Source organism: Ornithorhynchus anatinus, chromosome 7 (assembly GCF_004115215.2).
Source record: "Ornithorhynchus anatinus isolate Pmale09 chromosome 7, mOrnAna1.pri.v4, whole genome shotgun sequence".
In the NCBI taxonomy this organism is placed as follows: Eukaryota; Metazoa; Chordata; class Mammalia; order Monotremata; family Ornithorhynchidae; genus Ornithorhynchus; species Ornithorhynchus anatinus.
The window spans coordinates 66543957-66564826 of record NC_041734.1 but is presented as its reverse complement, the minus strand read 5'-3'; the positions used below and the strand labels follow the sequence as shown (position 1 = coordinate 66564826).

Below are 20870 nucleotides of genomic sequence, written 5' to 3'. Positions count from 1 at the left end.
AGTGATATACTTATGTGTTACTCGCGTGTGGCTTAACACCCAGGTCCCACCCAGGAAAAATTCATTTAGTATTTGTTGGCACGTGGTGAGGCGGCTAACTCCCACCCACCAGCATTTCCCACTCAGGAGGAACCCACTTATGCGTTACACAGCCGTGGTGAAGCCCCCAGCTCCCACCCACCAGCACTTCCCACCCACCAGCACTTCCCACCCACCAGCACTTCCCACCCACCAGCACTTCCCACTTGAGAGGAATCCACAACCTTGGCAAAGCACCTGGCTTCAGCAGGACGGGACACTCACCAATCCTCCGGCTCCTCTCTTGGTACAAGCAGATGCCCACAGCCGGCTGCTCCAAGACTCAATCTGCTGCTGCTACTGCTGCAAAAAAAAAAAAGGTCAGAGGCCGCAGGTATTTATCACCTGCGCTCCTCAGAGGCCGCAGGTATTTATCACCTGTGCTCCTAGGCCATGCCAGCTTCCGGCCTCAGTTTATCCAATCTCCTCCCTCCCCCATATCTCATTGGATTGGCAAGGGGGTGAAGGACACTTCTGTATTCCCGGCTTGAGCTGGCAATCTAGTGGTTTGGGTTGTGGGGGCGGCATGTCCCCCGCACTTCCACGTTCTGCCTTGCTGGTTCGGCTGGCCACGAGATAGCATTTGACCTTGAGACGGTGGGTACCTCGGATTCACCTTGGGACACTACCCCAGCTCTTAGAACAGTGCTTGGTACATAGTAAGCGCTTAATGAAACCACCGTTATTATTATGATCTGGGCTTCGAAGGAAGGGAAAGAGAGGGATTTGGAGGGTGGCGGCGCTAGGAAGTGGATTCCTCCCTCTTTCCCAGTGAGTCTAGAGGAGTGGGAGAAGATGAGCACCCCAATTCCTCCTCCGAGAGAGCCCCAGAACAGCCAGGTGTCAGTGGTGGCCAGGAGGAGCAGTGACTGGATCAGGAACAGGTGAAGGATGAAGGGAAGCTTCCCCATAATAATAATAATTATTATGACATTTGTTAAGCTCTTCCTATGTGCCAGGGACTGTACTAAGCACTGGGGTGAATACAAACAAATCAGGTTGGACAGAGTCCCTCTCCCCCATGGGGCTCACAGTCTTAACCCCCATTTTCCAGATGAGGTAACTGAGGCACAAGGAAGTTAAGTGACTTGCCCACAGTCTCACAGCAGACAACATGGAGCAGGGGTCCCATAGGCCGGTGTCTGGCTGAGGGTTAGGGAGGGGTTGGAGGGAAGGGGGGAGAAGCAGTGTGGTCTAGTGGGTAGAGCAGGGGCCTGAGAGAAGGACCTACCTTCTAATCACGGCTCCTCTACTTTGTTGTGTGACCTTGGGTAAGTCATTTCACTTCCTCTGGGCCTCATTTACCCCATCTGAGTTGCAGCGTGGCTTAGTGGAAAGAACACGGTTCGGAAGTCAGAGCTCACGGTTTTAATTCTGCTCTACCACCTGTCAAGCTGTGTAGCTTTGGGCAAGTCACTTAACTTCTCTGGGCCTCAGTTACCTCATCTGTAGAATGGGGATTTAGACTGCGAGCCCCACATGGGACAGCCTGATAACTTTGTACCTATCCCAGCGCTTAGAACAGTGCTTGGCACATAGTAAGTGCTTAACAAATACCATCATTATTATCTGTAAAATGGGGGTGAAGAGTGTGAGCTCCACGTGGAACCGGGCCCGTGTCCAACCTGATTAACTTGTATCTGGAGAAGCAGCGTGGCTCAGTGGAAAGAGCACGGGCTTTGGAGTCAGAGGTCATGGGTTCGAATGGCTCTGCCACTTGTCACTTGCCACTTGTCAGCTGGGTGACTGTGGGCAAGTCATTTAACTTCTCTGGGCCTCAGTTACCTCATCTGTAAAATGGGGATTAAGACTGTGAGCCCCACGTGGGACAACCTGATTCCCCTGTGTCTACCCCAGCGCTTAGAACAGTGCTCTGCACATAGTAAGCGCTTAACAAATACCAACATTATTATTATTAACATTATTATCCACCCCAGCCCCTAGAACAGTCCTTGGCACATAGTAAGCGCTTAACAAGAGCTATAATTATAGATGTGAGCCTGTCCTTGGGTAGGGATTGTCTCTGTGGCCGAATTGTACTTTCCAAGCGCTTAGTAGAGCGCTCTGCACACAGTAAACTCTCAATAAATACGACTGAATAAATGAATGAGAGGATGACAGGGTGGGAATGGCTCAGGAAGGAGCTGTTCGGAGGGGGACAGTGGAAGAGGTATGGGCGGGGGGGAATTAAAGGGAGGGGGCTATGGGGTAAGAAAAGCAAAATCCAGAGCTGCAGCAGTTGATTCGTAGATCCCAGGCACCAACGCACATTCCCCCAGTAGTCGGTGGCTCAGCACCTTCCAGCCGTGGGTAATCCACAAATTCTAAAGCGCTAATTAGCAAGTAGTTATAGCGGCTCTGTTCAGGTGAAGGGGCGAGCGCTAGCAAGTCCGTAGTAGTCAATGTTGACACGTTGTTATCTCCTTGGTGAATTACTGTCCTGCTTCTTTGGCGGGACGGCGGGATCCCGGTGTGCAGAGAGGGGCTTAGCGATTCCTTCCTCGTACAGGCCCAAATCCCCGGTGGATGGATAATAATAATAATAACGGTATTTGTCAAGCGCTTACTATGTGCCAGGCTCTGTACTACGCGCTGGGGTGGATACAAGCAAATCGGGTTAGACACAGTTCCTGTCCCACACGGGGCTCACAGTCTCAATCCCCATTTTCCAGATGAGGTAACTGAGGCCATAGGGAAGTGAAGTGATTTGCCCAAGGCCACACAACAGACAATGAACGAAGTCGGGATTAGAACCCATGACTCCCAGGCCTGGGCTCTAGCCACTACGCCACGGAAGGAGGGGGGAAAATTAGGGTGTATGAAGGGGGTGGGCTGAGGGGGCCGGGGTCTGGGACGTGTCAGGGCTCTGGGAGAAGGGGAGCTGAAGCAACATGACGTAGTGGATTATTATTGTTATTACTTATCTTCTCTGGGCCTCAGTTTCCTCGTGTGTAAAGTGGTGATTAAGAGTCTGAGCCCCAGGTGGGGCAGGGACTGTGTCCAACCTGATTAACTTGAACCAACCCCAATGCTTAGAACGGTATTTGGCCCATAGACGCTTAACTAGTTCCATAATTATTATTATCGTTATTATTACTGTGAACTTCGCTGTCCGTGAACCTATCTCGCCTTATGATACTAAGAATCTCCCGTGAGTGAAGCTGATGGAAGTCGGGGAGGAGCCGATCTCACTGTCACGGGAAAGTTTGGACGATGCTCTGCAGGCCAAATTGGGCAAAATTTGCAAAATTGGGCCTGGAGCTTGGTCCCAGGTTGCCGCCACATTGGGTCCCAGAGGATGTCTTCATCATCATTATAATGATTGTATTTATTAAGCGCTTACTATGTGCCAAGCACTGTTCTAAGCGCCGGGGCAGTTACAAGGGTATCAGGTTGACCCACATGGGGCTCACTGTCTTAATTCCCATTTTAGAGATGAGGTAAATGAGGCACAGAGAACTGAAGTGACTTGCCCAAAGTCACACAACTGACAATAATAATAATAATGGTATTTGTTAGGCGCTTACTATGTGCCAAGCACTGATCTAAGCGCTGGGGTAAATACAAGGTAATTAGGTTGTCCCACATAGGGCTCACAGACTTAATCCCCATTTTACAGATGAGCTAAGTGACTTGCCTAAGGTCACACAGCTGACAAATGGCGGAGTCGGAATTAGAACCCATGACCTTCTGACCGGGAAACTCTTTCAACTTGTCAGGTTATGAGCATCACCGAAAGTCTTTGCGGCCTCTCTCCAGAATTTGCCCTGGGGACGGATAACGGGACCCCAGGGAAACTGGGATGGGAAAATGGGCGGTGGCTGGGAGCCATTTCCCGGTCCTCTGGACTGCTTACGATTCCCAAGAGAACTGAATAAACTTACCAGTCTACCTCCGGGAGACCTCACACACCAGGAGAAATCCTCCGGGGCCACAGGCAACTGAACGCTGTCACGGATCTCTGAAGTCTAGGCCCGGGAGGCAGAAGGTTGTGGATCCCTGCTCTGCCACTTGTCTGCTGTGTGACCTTGGGTAAAAAAAAAATTAAAGATGGCGTTTGTTAAGCGCTTACTATGTGCGAAGCACTGTTCTAAGCGCCGGGGTGAATACAAGGTGATCAGGTTGTCCCACGTGGGGCTCACCGTCTTCATCCCCCTTTTACAGATGAGGGAACTGAGACACGGGGAAGTGAAGTGACTTGCCCAAAATCACACAGCTGACAAGTGGCAGAGCCGGGATTAGAACCCGTGACCTCTGACTCCCAAGATCGGGCTCCTTTTACTGAGCCGGACTTCTCTGGAGCCTCAGTTACCTCATCTGTAAAATGGGGGTTGAGGCTGAGCCCCACGTGTCCAGGGACTGTGTCCAACCTGATTTCCCTGCATCCACCCCAATGCTTAGTACAGTGCCTGGCACATAGTAAGTGCTTAACAAATACCATAGAGATGCACTGATAAGCAAGCAAGTAGAAAATGAAATCAAGAAGGCAGGCCACCGCCTCTTTCGGGAGACTGTGGGATGGAGAGTGGAGGCAGTGGAGTGTCCAAATGAAATCAGACATTGCTACAGCGCAATGTTCTCTAAGGCTGAGACCAGGACACACCCAGGTGCTGGTTCCACCAGTGTCTTTAATCAATCCATCAATCAATCAAGGCTGTTTATTTTTTTTAATAGTATTTGTTAAACGCTTACTACGTTGCAGGCATTCTACTGAGCGGTGGGGGAGATACAAGCAGCGTGTTCTAGTGGATAGAGCATGAGCCGGGGAGTCAGAAGAGCCTGGGTTCTAATCCTGGCTCTGCCACTTGTCAGCTCTGGGACCTTGGGCAATTCTCTGGGCCTCAGTTCCCTCATTTGTAAAATGGGGATTGAGGGTGTGAGCCCCATGTGGGACAGGGATTTGTATCTACCAGCGCTTAGTACAGTGCCTGGCACAGAGTAACGAGTTTACAGTCTAGAGGGGGAGACATTACTATAAATAAATACGTGATTTGCAATATATTGTTTAAAGATATGTACATAAGTGTTGTGGGGTTGGGGGTGGGGTGAATATCCAGTGCCCAAAGGTGACAGATCGTTATCTAACGGCCACACTCAACATCGAGAGGCAAAGCGGGGTCACACACCAGGTTGTCCTGGAACCTGAGGTGGGGGAATCTATTATTTATATTAATGTCTGCCTCCCCTCGAGACTGTAAGCTTGTCATGGGCAGCTCCCGAGTGAATAATGTTGGTATTTAATGTTGGTATTTGTTAAGCGCTTACTATGTGCCGAGCACTGTTCTAAGCGCTGGGGTAGACACAGGGGAATCAGGTTGTCCCACGTGGGGCTCACAGTCTTAATCCCCATTTTACAGATGAGGGAACTGAGGCACCGAGAAGTTAAGTGACTTGCCCAAAGTCACATAGCTGGCAAGTGGCAGAGCCGGGGTTCGAACCCATGACCTCTCACTCCAAAGCCCGTGCTCTTTCCAGTGAGCCACGCTGCTTCTCCAAGTGCTTGAGTGCTTAGTACAGTGCTCTGCACACAGTAAGCTCTCAGTAGATATCACTGATTGACTGATCGATGAAGTCTGTAGAACCCCGGCCTGGGAGTCAGAAGGTCGTGGGTTCTAATCCTCGCTCTGCCACTTGTCTGCTGTGTGACCTTGAGCGAGTCACTTCACTTCTCTGTGCCTCAGTTACTTCATCTGGAAAATGGGGATTGAGACTGTGAGTCTGATATGGAACAGGGACTTTGTCCGACCCAATTTGCTTGTATCCACCCCAGGGTTTAGTACAATGCCTGGCACACAGTGAGTACTTAAAAATACCACAGTTATTATTATTATCCTGGCATTGAAATAATAGACGCCCAACATCACTTTGTTAAGCAGGGTGGGACAAGAAAACGTAAGGTCGCTGTGGGCAGGGAATGTGTCTCTCTACTCTTGAAGTCTCCCAAGCGCTTAGCGGAGTGCTCTGCGCACAGTAAGCGCTCAGTACATACCTCGGATTGACTACTGATAAGGTCTGTCGCCTAAGTTTGAAGACTCATGGTATTGTTTTGTCGGACAGGGTGGGGCCTTAAGAGGAGGATGGGTGACGGAAAATGGGCGACAGAAGCAAGGGAGGCAGGAAGGAGTACTTCCAGGACTCAGACATTGCAGCAGTGCAGCTCGATGTTGGGAAACAGCTACACTGGCCGGACCAATCGAAATTGCAGCAATCAAGAAATCTGGGACGGTCATGAGACTAAGCAAACCAGATCCAGCCCTGCCGAGAGCAGACACATCAGCATCTTGGGGGAGAAGGCCTTTGGGTGTGCCCTGCGTGGGCCACACTGGCATGGAGACTTCAACCTCTTCAGCCACTTTGGCCCCTTCCTGGTCAGTTTTACCCTGTGTAGTCTGGGCCCAGAAACTCACAAAGTGCTCAAGTTGAGAGGGACAAAGGTGGTGTGGATCTCGGCGACCGGCCAAATTATCTGGACTGTGGGATTCTCGACCGTGACTGGGAAGAGTCCCTAATTTCAATCAATTCATAGAAGGGACGGAGCTCTTACTGAGTCGCCCTGGCTCGCTCCCTTTATTCATGCCCCCTTCCCAGCCCCACAGCACTTATGGGCATATCCGCAATTTATTTATTTCTCTTAACATCTTTCGCCCCACCTCTAGACCTTAAGCTCATTGTGGGCAGGGAATGTGTCCGTTTATTGTTGTATGTACTCTCCTATGCGTTTAGTACAGTGCTCTGCACACAGTAAGAGCTCAATAAATACGACTGAGTGAATGAATGTGTGCGGAATACTAAACTAAGCACTAGGGAGAAGACAACTGAGTAGGAGACACAGTACTGGAAGCAGCTTGGCCTAATGGATAAAGCACAGGCCGAGGAGTCAGGAAACCTGGGTTCTCATCCCGGCCCTGCCATTGCTTGCCATGTGCCCTTGGGCAAATTACATCACTTCTTTCTGTGCCTCAAATACCTCATCCGTAAAGTGGAGGTTAAGTCCAGTTAGAGAAGCAGCTTGGCTTAGCGGCAAGAGCACGGGCTTGGAAGTCAGAGGTCATGGGTTCTAATCCCACTCTGCCACGTGTCAGCTCTGTGACATTGGGCAAGTCATGTAACTTGTCGGTGCCTCAGTTACCTCATCTGTAAAATGGGGATTAAGAGTGTAAGCCCCACGTGGGACAACCTAGTAACCCTGTATCTACTCCAGTAGTAATAGTAATAATTTTGGTATTTGTTAAGCGCTTACTATGTGCCGAGCACTGTTCTAAGCCCTGGGGTAGATATAGGGAAATCAACTTGTCCCAGGTGAGGCTCACAGTCTTCATCCCCCTTTTACAGATGAGGTAACTGAGGCACCGAGAAGTTCAGTGACTTGCCCAAAGTCACACCGCTGACAGGTGGCGGAGCCGGGCTTAGAACCCATGACCTCTGACTCCTAAACCCGTGCTCTTTCCACTAAGCCATGCTGCTTCTCACGCTGCTTCAGTGCTTAGAACAGTGCTTGGCACATAGTAAGTGCTTAACAAATACCATCATTATTATTATTATGATTTGTGGTGTGTGGTGGAAGACAGCGGATAAGTAAGAGGGAGAGAGCTGATAATAATAATAATATTGGTATTTGTTAAGCACTTACTATGTGCAGAGCACCGTTCTAAGTGCTGGGGTAGATACAGGGTAATCAGGTTGTCCCACGTGAAGCTCACAGTTAACCCCCATTTTATAGATGAGGTAACTGAGGCACAGAAAAGTGAAATGACTTGCCCACGGTCACATGGCTGCCAAGTGACAGAGGCTGGATTCGAACCCAGACCCCTGGCTCCCAAGCCCGGACTCTTTCCACTGAGCCACGCTGATGGAATACCTTAAAGCCAGAGATCAAGAGTTTCTGTTGGCCGATAATGGGTCACCATTTTAAGTCTTTGAGGAGTGGAGAGACGTATGCAGTTCGATGCTTTAGAAAGATGATCCAGCCAGCACAATAGGGAGAGGGGAGAGGCTGGAAGCAGGGAGACTGGACAGGAAGCCAATATAGTAGTCAAGCAGGGATATGATGGCCTGTCATTGGGCAGGGATTGTCTCTATCTGTTGCTGAATTGTACATTCCAAGTGCTTAGTACAGTGCTCTGCACATAGTAAGTGCTCAGTAAATACTATTGAATGAATGAATGACGGACGCATGGGTCAAGATGGTCACTGTTTGGATGGAGACGAAAGGGTGGATCCGGGCAAACAGTGTAGAGAAAAACTGGAGGATTTAGCAACAGACTGGGTGTGAGAGTTGAATTAGGGTGATAAATCCAGGATAATACCAGATTCACTCTGGCAATCAATCATTAGCATTTTATTGAGTCTCTACTGCCAATACTACTACTAAAAATGATATTTGTTAAACACTTATTCTGTGCCAAGTACTTTTCTAAGGACTCACGTAGATACAATATTATAAGGTTGGCCACAGTCCCTGCCTCACATGGGGTTCACAGTCTAAGTAGGAAGGAGAGCAGATATTTAATTCCCATTTTTTCTACAGATGAGGAAACAGTACGGAGAAGTGATGTGACTTACTAAGGTCAAACAGCAGGCAAGTGGTGGAACCGGAATTAGAATCCAGACCCTCTGATTCCCAGGCCTGTTCTCTTCCACTAGGCCACCCTGCTTCCCTACTATGGCCAGAACCCTGTTCTAAGGGCTTGGGAGAGCACGAGAGTTAATAGAAGTCGTCCCTGCCCTCAAGGAGTTTACAATCTGGTGGAGGAGGCAAGCATTAAAATAAATTAGAGGTAGGAGGACATAATAGAGTATAAGGATATGTGCAAAAGCGCTAAGGGGTGGGGTGTGAACACTCGAGTGACTAAGTGGCTTGGAAGAATTTCCAGGAGCAAATGGGGGCACTGGGAGAAGATTCCCAAAATGACCCAGGCTGTCCTTTCTTTTGGAGAGGGATTGTACCACAGTGGCAGTTCCCCCCAAACTTCCCCAAAGGGGGAAACCTCCAGGCCTCTCTTGAACAGGAATCCCAGAGCCCCCTCCTGGATACCCCCAGGTTGAGGGTAGGAGACTTGAGAGTTTCTGGCTGTTTTGGGATCTCCTATGTGCCAAGGATACCTTCTCTGTGGCTCCTGAGAGTCCTGGAAGAACCTGGCTGGGGGCCTTCTATGTTGGGTCCTGCCACCCTCAGGGACCCTCAGGCCCAACTGGGTTAGACCAGAGACATCTGAAATGAGGTGTTGGTTGGAGAGGGGAAGAGGAGGAGGTTTGAGAGGCAGTGTGGCCTAGTAGAGAAAGCACAGGCCTGGGAGTGAGAAGGACCTGTGTTCTAATTCTGGCTCTGCCAATTGCTTGCTGTGTGACCTTGGGCAAGTCACTTCACTTCTCAGTGCCTCCGTTTCCACAAGTGTAAAATGGGGATACCTGTTCTCTCTCCTAATTAGACCAACTTAATGAACTTGTACCTATCCCAGCGCTTAGAACAGTGTTCGACACATAGTAAGCCCTTAACAAATACCATAAAAAAATTAGATGCTTCCCCTTGGAATCTTCACTGAATCTTCCTGTGGTCCTTGGGCCTGGATCCTGGAGGGTCGGGGTCTCGGTTTTGCTGGGGGCCCAGGACCACCTGTGGGGAGTATGGAAGAAACACGACAGGCCCAACTTTGCTCAGAGGAGGACCCTTCCTCCCATCCGCCCCCAACCCGGCTGAGCCTTCCGGCAGCCTGGGCTTTTCTCAAGCAAGAATGGAGCAGGCTAAAGTTGCACATGTTTTCATCAGCTGTTCTTGTTTGCCCAGCAGGTCCCTCGGGGGTCCAGAAGGCAGCTGGGATCTCTCTGGGGAGATTCTCTTGCCTGGGAAGGGAGGGATGGAGGGAGGGGCTGAGCCGAGGGGTTCCCTGCTGCCTCCCTTCTCCCCACGAGCAGAATTCACTTTCCTGGTCCGTCCCCGGAGAGTCCAAATGCGCCCTGTCTCCCCGGGGCCCTGAACTGGAGAACTTTTAATGAGGTCCCCCAGGCTTTGGCAGAGAGTTAACTGGGAGGAAATCTGACTTCGGGATAATAACGCTCTCAGGGACTAGTTAGGAGCACTTGGAGAGCTAGTAGGGTGTCCAAGGGGATCAGCCCTACCCCATCTTCTCTCCACATCGAACAGAAACTCCTGGTTATCAGTTTTAAAGCATTCAATATGCCTGTCCCCTCCTACTTCACCTCGCTGCTTTCCCACTGCAACCCAGCCCACACACTTCACTCCTCTAATGCCAACCTACTCACTGTACCGCAATCTCGTCTCGCCGCTGACCACTCGCCCACTTCCTGCCTCTGGCCTGGAATGCCCTCCCTCTTCATATCCATCAGACAATGACTCTCCCCACGTTCAAAGCCTTATTGAAGACACATCTCCTCCAAGAGGTCTTCCCGGACTAAGACCTCATTTCCCCTTCTTCCACTCCCTTCTGCACCACCCTTGCATTTGGATTGGCTGCCTTTATTCAGCTCTTCCTCAGCTCCAAAGCACTTCTGAACATACCTTCAATTTATTTCTATTAATGTCTGTCTCCCGCTCTAGATCATAAGCTCCTTGAGGCAGAGAATGTGTCTACCAACTCTGTTAAACTTTACCCTTTCAAGTGCTTAATACAGTGCTCTGCACCCAGTAAGTGCTCAATACAATTGATTGATAGATTGAATGGGTAAATGAGTTTCCTTAGGTTGGAGATAGAGGCCCTTGGAGAAGTTTTGTGGAGGAAGGAAAGAGTGAAAAGTCCGGAACAGAAGATAGGGGCTTGGAGAATTCACTTATTCTGAGAGCCGGAAGGGGTTTCCAAAGGTCACCTGGTCCAGATTCCTGCCTCGGAGGAGAACTTTCAGTGTGGTTAATCAGATCAGGTTGGGAGTGTATTTTTCAAGATGGAAAATGCAAGTTGGGGGAAAGACCAGAGCACCAGGGATCTGAGTTGGACACTTCCTGTGAAGGACGTGATCGAGCTGGAGAAGGGATGGAGAAGGGACAGAAGAGCAACCAACTTAGTAAGGAGAATGGAAGGGCTTCTTCTGGAAGAAAATCTAAAAGGATTAGAATACTTCCACCTGGAAAAATATAGGCTGAGAGGGGGCATCAACCTTATTCAGGACAGGGCCTGTGTCCAATTTGGCTATCTTGTATTGACCCCAGGGTTTAGTAGAATGCCTGGCACATAATGCTTAACAAGTACCAATTTAAAAAAAACTTTAAAAAGTCACTGAAGGGGGCAGACCAGGCAACTGTAGAACTTTTGTTCACCAATTCTCACCCCATCAGAATGAGGGGACAGGGAACAGGTCTGCCAACTCTGTTGTATTATACTCTCCCAAGTGTTTAGTACAGCATACAACAAGCGTTCGATAAATACCATTGACGATGATGATGTTTGTGAAGTGGAGTGTGAAGTTCATCTGTCCAAAAGCTACAATAGGAAACTCTTTTGAATACAACAGGGAATCAACATAGGTTATTTGTTACTATAGGAAGTTGTGCAGGCTGAAAATATCAGTAGGCTTGAGAGCGGTGTTGGGTAAATTCCGAGACAAGAGGTTCGAGAGAAGAACATTAGGGATGCTGAATGGTCCCTTGCAACCCAGTACCATGGATGACAAGGAGAGCAACCATCAGACTATACTTCCAAACTTCCTGTTTGTTGCCATTGCTGGAGGCAGGACATGGGACTAAAAGGCCCCAAAAGAAAGACAGATGCAGAGAGGTAAATAGAAACCGGAAAACAGAGATACAGAAAGACTGGGGCCTAGAAAGGCAGAGACATAGTAACTTAGAGAGATGGAGAAGAAGACTAAGACAGGAAAAGATGGACTGAGGTAGAGATAAAAACTAAAGGGATAATGATGGAGTAGCACAGAGAACCAGAGAGATTGGGAGATTGAAATGGAAAGACAGACAGAGGCCTAAGGCAGGGAGACAGAAGCGGAGATTCTGGTTGTAAGCAGAGGTCGGCTTGCTGAGTGGCAGATTGGAGGAGGAAGAGGCCGAGGGCGAGGAGAAAACTCTATTTTAAATTCTTCCAAAGGAAGAGAGGGGATTTCACTCTGGACTAACTAAGGCTGGATGGTAGGATGGGTAGTGAGCCTGAAGAAAAAGGTGTTGAATTTAATTTCTTCCTTATTCTCCACCGTGGTCATTCTCCACTGGGGAGAAGATGGGCGGAAATCTAGATAGAGTGAGAAATGTTGAGGGGGGTGGTATTCTGGTCTGATTAACAGGTGATCTCTCCCACTCTGTCACCACGAGGCCATGGCACCTTCCACCTCAGCCCATTCCAGCTGCCTCACACCCGTCAGCCAGAACCTCCTTCCTCTAGTATCTCTGATCAGTCACTCTCGGATCCGGATCCCGGCAGCGGCTCCTATTTGCTCCAAACAAATCACAATCTTTGACCTCTGACCAGGTCCAAAGGTACCATGCGCCAGTCTCTCTTCCCCTCCCCCATATGCCGTCTTACCCCTAGGCTGATCTTCCGGGCCTTGGGATGACCTGAGGATCAGGGCAGGCCCAGGCCACTGTTTGTGATTTGAATCTCTACAGGGTTTCGCCCCATACCTTTTACTGATGATGTTCATGGTGGAATCTCAGAGAATTTGACCACAGCCCAACTCGCTCACCTCTTCTCCTCCCATCCCAATCCGTTCTCCATTCCCTGCCCCCTCCCCAACTAACTCTCTCATTTCAAAGCCATTCCCCTTATCATCCCTCAACTTCTTCTTCTCCCATTCACATCCCTCCCCACTTCCTAACACTTTAAAAACCAGTCTCTTCCAGAAAGGCTTCCCAGATCTTCTGATCCCTCAGATCCTTCCAGTTCTGCATCTCACCCTGACCTAACCAGGGTCACTGTGGCCTGCAGTGCCATGGCTCTGGCCATTTCTCTGCTCTCTGGTACTCTCCATCTCCTGGCCTGTGCGTCTGCTTCTCCCTTCTCCCCGACTTGGCTGCAGCCCTTTGAGGGCAGGGGCTGGGCCTTCCTCAACCTTTTCCTCCCTGGAGCATCCAGAATGGTGCGTTTGGGCCTGGAGGCCTGCGTCAGCCCCGACCACACTGTCAACCTCTCCAAAGCCAAATGCATCCTGGGTTCATTCATTCATTCATTCATTCATTCATTCAATAGTATTTATTGAGTGCTTACTATGTGCAGAGCACTGTACTAAGAGCTTGGAATGTAAAAATCGGCAACAGATAGAGACAGTCCCTGCCCATTGATGGGCTTACAGTCTAATCGGGGGAGACAGACAGACAAAAACAATAGCAATAAATAGAATCAAGGGGATGTACATCTCATTAAAACAATAGCAATAAATAGAATCAAGGTGATGTACATCTCATTAACAAAATAAATACGGTAATAAAATATATACAAATGAGCAGACGAGCACAGTGCTGAGGGCAAGGGAAGGGAGAGGGGGGAGGAGCAGAGGGAAAGGGGGGAAAAGGAGGCTTAGCTGAGGGAAGGTGAAGGGGGGTGGTAGAGAGGCAGCAGAGGGAAAAGGGGAAGCTCAGTCTGGGAAGGTCTCTTGGAGGAGGTGAGTTCTCAGTAGGGCTTTGAAGAGGAGAAGAGAATTAGTTTGGCAGAGGTGAGGAGGGAGGGCATTCCGGGACAGCGGGAGGACGTGGGCCAGGGGTCGACGGTGGGATAGGCAAGAACAGGGGACGGTGAGGAGGTTAATGTTGGTATTTGTTAAGTGCTTACTATGTGCAGAGCACTGTTCTAAGCGCTGGGGGAGATACAGGGTACTCAGGTTGTCCCACGTGGGGCTCACAGTCTTCATCCCCATTTTACAGATGAGGTAACTGAGGCACAGAGAAGTTAAGTGACTTGCCCACAGTCACCCAGCTGACCAGGGGCCGATCCAGGATTCGAACCCATGACCTCCGACTCCCAAGCCCAGGCTCCTTCCACTGAGCCACGCTGCAGAGGAGCGGAGACTATGGGTGGGTGGTAGAAAGAGAGAAGGGAGGAGAATTATCCGGGGGCAATGTGATGGAGAGCCTTGTAGCCTAGAGTGAGAAGTTTTTGTTTCGCATGGAGGTTGTTGATTCCGGCCAAAGGTGAGGCCCAGGAGGCATGTCATCAGCTTCCAGAAGTAGAATCAACTATGCCAAATGGTCAGTTCTGTTTCCTGGGAATGGACTAACTGGAGTTCCAGCTAAAAATAATGTAAAGGAACTAAACAAAACCACAACATCCCAGGTTCTGGGCAAATCAAAAGTTTAAGAATCCAAGACCGGGAGTCAGGTGACCTGAGTTCTAATGTCCAGCTGTCATCTTGCAGCCGGCACAACCAACTCCCCAGGCCTCCCGGCAACCCTGTCAGGCCAGCGATAGCTTTCCAGCCCTGTCCATCCGAGGTCCCTCAGGCTCTGCCAACTGGAAGGATTTGCTCTTACACATACTATAACCCTGCCCTCCCACCGCCTCTCCCTCCTCCTCGTTCTGTGCACTTCCCGTCAGCCAAGTCTGAACACATATATCTGTGACGCCCCACACTTCCCCTTTCGACTTCAGAAATAAGTCCCGCGTGCTCCTCTCTGGGCGGCCAGGGGCCACTGAGCCACGCCTCGCCCCGCCCGAGCCACACGGATACTTCTCCAGACCAGGTAGGGTTTTCGTCGCTCTCCGATCCATGACCCCTGACCCCGTCTTCCAGCATATGGGGTTTGGGTCTGCCCTGGGCCGGGGGAACGCACTGGGACCAGGCCCCGGGGGGAGGGGAGGCAATAGAAACATCCCCACGCCACTTTTCTCGCTATCGTTCGGGAAACCCCCTTGAAATCGAACCCCGGACGGAGGTTAAGTGGACTGGCTTGGGGCCGGCCTTTCTAAAGAACGAGGGACAAGGGCAGCTAGCCAGGGGTGGGACCGTCTCCCTGAGGTGGGCTCTCGGTTGGGAGGAGTGTTAGGGAGAAAGGCTATGATGGAGCCTTGAAAACTCAGAGCTGAATTTGAATCCCAAACCTTCTTAGAGCCGCTGGGACCCCTATCTTCCTCAGGAAACATATTTCTTTTTTTATTTAAAAAAAAATGGTATTTATTAATCGCTTACTCTGTGCCAGCCACTGTACTGACAACTGGGATAGACACAAGATAATCGGCTTGGATACAGTCCAGGTCCTTACATGGGGTTCACAGTTTTAATCCCCATTTTAAAGATGAGGGAACTAAGGCACAGAGAAGTCAATCGACTTGCCCAAGGTCACACAGCAGACAAGTGGCGGACCCGTGATTAGAACCCAGGTCCTTCGGACTTCCAGACTGGTACTCGATCCACTAGACCACTCTGCTTTTCCAACTCATCTATCTACCTCCCGGGGGGCCGGTAGTGGGGGGTGGTTGTTTGCTTTACTTGTGGATTAAGCTAACCAGGTGTCTAAACTGTAGGATCGCTTTTTTGTTTGTGGTTTTTTTAATGGTACTTGTTAAGGTCTTTCTATGTGTCGAGCCCTGTTCTAAGCCGTGGGGTAGGTACAAAGTAATTAACTTGGACACAATCGTGGGCTCGTTGTAGACAGGGAATGTGTCTGCCTGCTCTGTACTGGACTCTCCCAAACTCCACCCATAATAAGTATTCAGTTACTATCACTGATGATGAGGAAAAGTCCCTCATCACAGGGGAGAGTCCCAAATCTCAGACCCGTGTGTGACATGTGAAAGGTGTCCAGCCATCCTGCCCCCCCACCCAGGTCTCGCTTTGGGTCAGGGTGGTAGGAATGACCCCAGTGAGGGCAGAAATCCTAGCGTGTGACAGACAGCAGGGGCAAGAGAGGTGACCACCTTGCCCTGCTGCTGCTTCGTTAGTGATGCTGTTCTTCAGCTTTTCCTTAGAGGCTGCTGGCTAAGCGCCTCTGAACTAGGGCTGCTGGGGTGGAGGAGGAGAAGGGAGGAAGCAGGGTAGGTACAGGAGGCTCAACAAGGAAGGAGCAGCTCCTGCCGTCTCTCCCATTCTCTCTTTCTGTCCTCCCCTCTCTCCCTCCTTTCCCTCTCTCTGTGTCCCCTCTTTCTCCCTCCCCGGTCTGCTTCTCTCTCCCCTCAGTCAATTGTATTTATTGAGCACTTACTGGGTGCAGAGCACTGTACTAAGAGACTAGGAGAGTACATCATAAAATATAACATATGTCCTGCCCACAACGAGCTTATAGTCTAAAGGGAAAGACAGCAGTATAAATAAATAAATTACAGTTATGTTACATGAGTGTTGTGGGGCTGGGGGGGGGTGAATAAAGGAAACTAGTCAGGGGGACGCAGAGGGGAGTGAGAAGAGAAAAGGAGGGCTCAGTCAGGGAAGGCTTCTTGGAGGAGATGTGCCTTAATAAGGTTTTGAAGAGGGGGAGAGTAGTTGTGTGTCGGATATGAGGTAGGAGAGCGTTCCAGGCCAGAGGCAGGAAGTGGGTGGATGTCTTCTCCTCTCTCTCTCTCTCCCCCTCCCTTCCTCCCTCCCTATTTACCTCCCTGAACTGTTGCTTCCTCCACGATGATTGTTCTGAGAAGATGTCGTCTGTGGGATTATGATTGTTCTGACAAGAAGATGTTGTCTAGGGAATTATGAACGTGTTTGTATGTATCTGTGTTTCTCATTCCTATCCCAGTAGATGAGTATCTTTCTTCATCTTTCTGCTTCTGTTCCTTTCTTTTACTCAGTTTGTTCTATTTCTCAGACTCTGCCTAGTAGTAATGATAACTGTGATATTTGTAAAGCGCCTACTCTGCTCCAAGCATTGTGGTAAGCACTGGGGTAGATAGAATATAAGCACATCAGACACAATCTCTAGCCCAGTGGGGCTCAGAGTTTAAGCGGCGGGTGGGTGGATGAGAAAACTGAGGCAAAGAGAAGTTAAGGGACCAGCTTGAGGGAACACTGCAGGCAAGTGGCAGAGTCAGGATTAGAATTCAGGTCCTGGACTGGGTCCAAACTCATTAGCTCCTATCTACCCCAACGCTAAGTACGGTGCCTGGCCTATGATAAGTGCCTAGCAAATATTAAAAAGCCCCCCAAAACTACTGCCTCTCTGCTCTACTCCTCTGGTTCTTTCTCTCATATTTGTCTTTCTGTATTTTTTATTTATTTATTTTTTTTGCTTTGTATCCTTCTGTGCTTAAGACCATGTGCCTTTAGTGGATCACACCAAAAGTCCAACCAGTCCAGAATTCTGTCTCTAATGGTAGCCACAGGATTCTTAGGGGAAGGATGTGCTGTTTGCCCTCCTTGATACCCACCCCAGTAGGTACCATCCATGATCACGGATAGCATCCATCATTCCTAACGTTTCTGTCCACAACTCTACCAGTTTTCCTAGGAACCTATTCCGGGAGGTTTAATCAAGGATTGATCCAAATCCTTGTAGAACTTACTGCTATTTTTTAATGGTATTTGTTAAGCGCTTACTATGTGCCAGCCACTTTACTAAGCACGGGGAGACAAGTTAATCAGATTGGACACAGTTCCTGTCTCACATAGGACTCACAGTCCTAATTTCCATTTTACAGATGAGGTAATTGAAGCATAGAGAAGTTAAGTGACTTAACCAAGTTTGCACAACTTTCTGGGTAGCAGATCTCAAATGTCCACTCCCTACTGGGGAAAGGAGTGTTTCTTTTTGTTTGATTTGAATGTACTGTCTTCAGACTTTGCTGATTTGTACTTCCCAAGTGCTTAGTACAGTGCTCTGCACATACTAAGCGCTCAATAAATACGATTGTGAATGAATGAATGAATCTTGGTGTGGTGGGATTTAATGAACAGCAATTCTGTGCTCGACCTGTCCACATCCTTCATAGCTTTGATCAATCATGTCTCCATCTCTCCAGAGTGAAGAGTTCCTAGCCCTTTTAATTTATCCTCATAAGGAAGCGGCTTCTGCTCCATAGATCACTTCTCCAGCCTTTATCTCTCTCATTTCCTACAGTGGACTTTACTGGAGAAGCAGCATGGGGCCTGGGAGTCAGAGGTCCTGGGTTCTAAACTTGCTTCACTACTAGTCTGCTGTTTGACCTTGGGCAAAACACTTAGCTTCTCTGTGCCTCAGTTACCTCATCTGCAAAAATGGGAATTCAATACCTGTTCTCCCTCCTATGCAGGCTGAGTTACTTCATCTGTAAAATGGGGATTGAGACTGAGCCCCATGAGGGACAGGGACTGCGTCCAACCAGATAAAACTTGTATCTACCCCTGTGTTTAGTACAGTGCCTGGCACCTAGTAAGTGCTTAACAAATACTATTATTATTATTGCATCTCTCCCAGTGTTTAGTACAGTGCTTTACACATAGTAAGCGCATAACAAGTAATAATAATAATAATTACGGAGTATTATTATTAGAGATGATATTATTTGTTAAGCACTTACTATGGGCCAAGCATTGTTCTAAGTGCTGGGGGTAGATGCAAGGTAATCAGGTCATCCCACGTGGGGCTCACAGGTTTAATCCCCATTTTACAGTTGAGGGAACTGAGGCACAGAAAAATCAAGCGATTTGTCCAAGGTCACACAGCAGACAAGTGGCAGAGCAGGGATTAGAACCCATGACCTCTGACTCCCAAGCCCATGCTCTTTCCACTAAGCCAGGTTGCTTCTCATAATAAATAATAATAAATAATAAATATCACAGTTATTATTATATACTGTTATTACCGCCACTTTCTTTGTCTGTCTCTGTCGTTTTCCTATTCTTTCTCTTGCCTTTCTCTCCCACCTATTCTGGGACCAGAGCCATGACCCCAAGGAAGCCCCACTCCCCATCCTATTTTGAGAGGCAGGAAATTCAGAGTCTTTCTATTAATTTGGGAAGTGAATAACTCTATGGAGAGGTCCCAAAGTCCCTAATTGCTATCTCAGGGAGAGCAGGCCTCAAGGATGAAGAAGTTTTTTGGGTTTTTTTTTTCTCAAACTAGAGTCATCGTGGGAGTCAGACAAGGAGCAGGGAGAAGCTGGGATGCGGTCAGAGCCGGCCGAGGGACTTCTTGCCGGGGTGGTTGGGGTTTGTCTCGGTTTAGAGATGAGGCGTAGGCCCTGGAATCCTTCCCAGGAACCGGAGCAAACTGATGCTGGATCTAGAGTCCGGCTGAGACTGACCTCCGTCCAAGCAAGGCTCACCCCGGAGCGGACGCTGAAGCGGTTGTGAAACATCCGTTTTGGTAGCACCGGGGTCAAACGGCAGTGCCAGTTCCTGTGAGATTTCCTGCGAACCAGCTCAGGCCGCTATTGGTTTGAACCAAAATAACGTCAGCTCTTGGGTGCAGTGGACTGGAAAACAACCCCAACTGCAAAGTCAGCCTTGCTGCTGTGGGGGCCGGGGTTTTCACAAAAGGGAACGTGTCTGCTAATTGTGTTGTACTATACTCTCCCAAGGGCTTAGTGGAGTGCTCTGCACGGGGTACTCAATAAATACCGTTGATTGATTAAAGACTTTGGAAGAACTTTAACCTCAAAGACTGCGTCATCGTAGACAGTCCACTCGTTATGGGCAGGAAGCGGGTCTGGTAATTCTGTTGTATTGTGCTCTCCCACGTGCTTAGTACAGTGCTCTGCACATAGTAAGTGCTCAATAGATACCATTGATTGATGGATAGGATCTATCGTTGCCACCAGTGCTGCAAGTGTAGAGAAAAGAAAAGTGACCAGCTAAACAGACTGAGAAGGAAGAGTCAGAGAGGCAGAATAGAGAACCAGGGAGTTCTATGTTGGGAAAACCAAAACTGTGTATGCAAATCATCATGAAAGTGTCAGAAAGGTTAAGGGGATTAAAAAAGAGTAGAGCCCTTAAGTCAGAAGGGGCTCCCTAGACATGCTTTTTCGGGGGGGTTGGGGTGGGGTGTTCTCCAAAGCCAGGAAAGGACCCAATCCAGGTGGTTGGGGGCCAAGATGAGAATTAGCAGAGGAGGTGGAGGGAGAGAGTGGATATGGTCAATTGGAGGAGTTTGGGCGTGAGCGAGAGTGGGGAGATGGAGTAAGAGCTGGAGGGTGCAGTGGGGGTCAACAGGAGGTCTGGCCAGTCCAGGGGGAAAATGAGCAGTTTGGAAGTCAGGAGAGCGAGGAATTGGCAGAGAGTAGGAGGAGCAAATGTCAAAAGATCAGAGCAGATGGGGTCCAAGCCCCGGGTAGACGGGTTAGATTTTTAGAGCAAGAGGAAGGCCTCCTGCTCTTCGGAGCCAGATGGGGAGGAAGAGAATGGGGAAAAAAGGGAGAGCGCACATACAGATATGATTTGTCAACTGGACATTTCGATTTAAAAAACCAACATATTATTGGACATTATTATATCGTGCAGCTTATGTCCAACGTACGTTGGACATTATTTTGATTACTCTGCGTGTAAAACGCGTTTATGTCTGCTTCCCCAATTAGAGTGTAAGTCCTTGCGGGCAGGGTATGTGGCACTTGCTGCTTTTGTACTTTCCAAGGGCTTATTTACTCAGTCAATCATATTTATTGAGTGCTAACTGTGTGCAGAGCGCTGTACTAAGCACTTGGGAAGTACAATTCAGTACTTAGTATGTTTAGTACAGTGCAGTGCTCCCAGTAGGTGCTCAATAAATACTCCTCCTCCTACTACTTCTACTAGTGTTGCTGCTCTACTGCTGCTATAACTATTCTTACTTCTCCTGGTTCTGCTATTGCTACTACTATCACTAGTAATAGTAATAATAATAATGATGGCATTTGTTAAGCACTAACTATGTGCAAAGCACTGCTGCTATTACTACTGCTATTACTAGTTCTGTTACTACTATTCTTACTAGTATTGCTCCTGCGCTAGCACTGTGGTTT

General features: G+C 48.9%; 1 protein-coding gene across 2 annotated transcripts in view; it reads left to right on the top strand.

Moving 5' to 3' along the window:
* Positions 1 to 585: 585 nt before the first annotated feature.
* The window catches only part of CD53 (CD53 molecule), a 33246-nt gene continuing 12961 nt past the window's right edge, over positions 586 to 20870 (top strand). The window contains exon 1 of one of the 2 annotated variants that reach the window (XM_039912485.1): positions 586 to 675. The gene's annotated coding sequence lies outside the window, so the exon portion shown is untranslated. Of the gene's footprint in view, positions 676 to 14601; positions 14708 to 20870 lie in introns of those variants that run through there. The other variant, XM_007666777.3, reaches the window with a different exon arrangement.